Genomic DNA, 3,763 nt, shown 5'->3' on the forward strand with positions numbered 1-3,763 from the left:
GTGACTCTTTCCCAAAAAATATATTATGGAAAGGGAAAAATGGCAAATTTTAATTGATAAACTTGGCTACTATTACTTTATTCATCAATGAAGGTTATCACTGGAATCAGTTGTATGAATATTATGTATCTCATGATATGATAGGATATGGTACTTTTCAAATACTCAATACCCACTCTAATCATGAGATGGACATTTCATAACACATCTGAATTGTATTCCTCAAAACTGCTAAGGTCATGAAAAACTAGGAAAGAGGCAGCTAGAGGTCAATAAAGAGTTACAGCAAGTAAAGTGCAATGTGTTATCTTAGATGGGATACTGGGACAGAAAAGGATATTAATAGAATACCTCATGAAATTCAAATAAAGCCTGGAGTTTCTTTAATAATAATATAGCAACATTGCCTTAATTCTGAGAAATGGACCACAGCAATGTAAGGTTATGTTATACAACAGTGTGGAGTATATATAGGAAATCTTTGTATTCTCTTTGTAACTTTTCTGTAAATACACATGTATTGGGAAACTAGATGCTTTCCCCAAAAGTCTAGGAACAAGATAAGCATGTTCTCTCTTTTCAGTCCAATTTGATATCATACTGTAAGACCTAGGTAATGCAATAAGAAAAGGGCATTAAAAGCACACAGATTGGGGGACGCCTGGGTGGCTCAAGTCAGTTAAGCATCCAACTCTTGGTTTAGGCTCAGGTCATGATCTCATGGTTTGTGAGATCGAGCCCTGCATTGGGCTCCATGCTGCAGACCAGTTTTAGACCCTCTCTCTCCCTCTCTGCTTTGCCCTGCATCTCTCAATTTCTTTCAAAATAAATACTTTTTTTAAAAAAAAAAGTACACAGATTGGGATGGATGAAATAATAAACTCTTTTTTCATGATGACATGATTGTGTATAAATCTCAAAGAAGCANATTAGCAAAAGAAGAAAAAAACCCTTCTGTTTAAATCTAACAGAATTTATAGGATCTGTAAGAGAAAAACTCTAAAACCCTGCTGAATGAAATCAAACTACATCTAAATAAATATAGAGATATTTGATGTCCGTGAATAGGAAGAGTGATTATTATTAAGGTGTCAATTCTTTCCATCCTGATCTATCGATTCAATACAGTCTCAATGAAAATCCCTTCCAGTTATTTTGTGTATCTCAATANATGAATGAATTAAAGTATGAAGTTAAAGAATAGACCTGTGTAACTAAAGTCATGTGATCTTTAACAGCAAAAGCTATACAATGGAGAAAGGATAATTTTTTGACAAATTGTACTAGATTTGGACATGGGTGTGCTAGTAAAAAAATGTTGACACAGACCATACACTTTAAAATTTTTAACTCACTGGGGCACCTGGGTGGCTCAATCAGTTGAGCATCTGACTTTTGATATCAGCTCAGGTTGTGATCCCAGTGTCATGGGATTGAGCCCATGTCGGGCTCTGCACTAGGCATGAAGTCTGTTTGGGATTCTCTTTCTCTCTCTCCCCATCCATCTCCCCTGCTCACACGCTCTCTCTGTAAAATTATATACATATATAAAATTTAACTTAGAATGGATCATAGAGTTAAATGTAAAATGCAAATCTACAAATTTTTTTTCTAGAAAATGGCACAGGAGAAAAATTATATGCCCTTAGGTTTGGCAAATGAATTTTAGGTACACCACCAAAATCAAAATACATGAAAGGAAAAATGGCATGTTAGACTTGAATTTATGTTCTGTGAAAGATTAAGGGAATGAAAACAAAAAATAATACTTAGGAAAAATATGTGCAAAGTACGTATCTGCTGAAAGACTTGTATCCAAAATATAAAAGGACTCCTTAACTCAGCAATAAGAAAAACAATGATCCAGGAAGAAAATAGGAAATCATTCTGAACAGATACTTCACCAAAAAAATAGTTGGAACAAAAAGCATATGAAATGTTGGTCAGGGGCACCTGTGTGGCTCAGTTGGTTAAGTGTCTGACTTCGGCTCAGGTCATGATCACATGATTCGTGGGTTCGAGCCCCACATTGGGCTCCGCGCTGACAGTGTGGAGCCTGCTTGGGATTCTCTGCTCCTCCTCCACATATGCTTTTTCGCTCTCTCGAATAAAGGTAAAAAATCATTTAAAATGATAATCATGATTGTGTATAATTATAGTATTGTAGATTAAAGTAACAATGAGAAACCATTACATCCTTATTGGAAGGGCATGCTGAACAAGAGGACCTGTCATTACTGGTCAGAATGCAAAATGTAGAGGCACGTAGGAATTGAATTTGGCCATTTCTTACAAACTACAAATAATGTGACCATACGTTCTGTCATTTGCACTTCTAGATATTTACCCTATTGACGTGAAAACTTACGTCCATACAAAAACCTGTATATCAATATTCATAGTAGCTGTATTCATTATTGGCAAAAAGTAAAAGCAGTACAGTACCTCAATAGGTGAATGGATAAATGAACAATGGTATATTCATATAATGGGATATTGTTTAGTGAAGAAACGAAATGACCTAGTAAGACACAAAAGACATGGGTGGATCTTAAATGCGTATTGTTGAGTCAAAGAAGTAATTTTGAAAAGTTGGCATATGTGTTATATGATTCCAACCTATATGACATTCTGGAAGAGGCAAAACTACAGAGATCAAGAGGGAGAGGTTTGATCAGATGCAGCCCACAGGAATTTTTGGTGCAATTTTTATCCTGTATGATATTGAAATGGAGGATAATTAGTTGGTTTATGCTTTTATGGAAACTCCTAGAACTGTAGAACATAAAGAGTGGAACTTAACATAAATGTATATTGTGCTCTTGGTGAATAATAATCATTGGTTCATTAATTATAGCAAATACAACACACTAACATAAGATGTGAATAATGTGGGAAATTGTGGGGTATAGTAAGTGAAAACTTTATATTTTCTGCTTCTTTATTTTTTGATATACTTTAAAAACTCGATGGCTATTCAAAGGGAAAATACAGGCAAGATTTTGAAGGCTACTAAAGTGACAGCTTTTCTCTACGTGGTGAAAAGAAGCTTTTTCATGTGACTTTCATGTCCAGAAAATCATGACAGAACATCATATAGCAGCGTTGAAATGTGAGAGGAAAGTTGATTTTGTGAGGGAATAGAAAACTTAGAAGAAATACTTAATGTTTCATGTGTATTCAAGTCCAGATCTCAATAAATCTACCACCTTAGTTTTTGGCTATTTCAATAGTGTTCTGAGTAGTTTCTCTTTATGAATGTGAGATGTGTTAGTACATGATCATGATGGTGATGTGGCAAATGGTCAGTTCACTTTGATTTTTGTCCTAGGAATTTTTTCTATCATTTGTTTCCTTTGTACAAGGAAGTAGTTGGGCTATACAGTCTTCAGGAGGTTTTCTAATTGTAATGTTTTAAAATTGATAGTTAATAACTTTACTGTCTGTAAAGGAAAGTAATTCTTTCTGATCTCCTAGGGAAGTACCTAATAAACATAAAAGGGACAATTACATAATTGTGGTTAAGGTTATTTACTTATGATTTCCTGGTAACATAAATACGCTAAATTAAATTGTCTTCATAAAAACTTTAATGGGAGCTTGTCTAACTAGGACCCTGAATCAACGTTTATTTGACATTGCCTTTTGTTTTAGTAGAAATAAAATGACAGGAAAGACTAATTGGAGAGCCACAATGAAAATAAAAACGTATCTTGCAGGCAGGTGCATGTTCACTACAAAACATCATGTTATCTCTGTATCT

This window comes from Crocuta crocuta, unplaced genomic scaffold (assembly GCF_008692635.1).
Source record: "Crocuta crocuta isolate KB4526 unplaced genomic scaffold, BGI_CrCroc_1.0 scaffold947, whole genome shotgun sequence".
NCBI classification, from domain to species: Eukaryota; Metazoa; Chordata; class Mammalia; order Carnivora; family Hyaenidae; genus Crocuta; species Crocuta crocuta.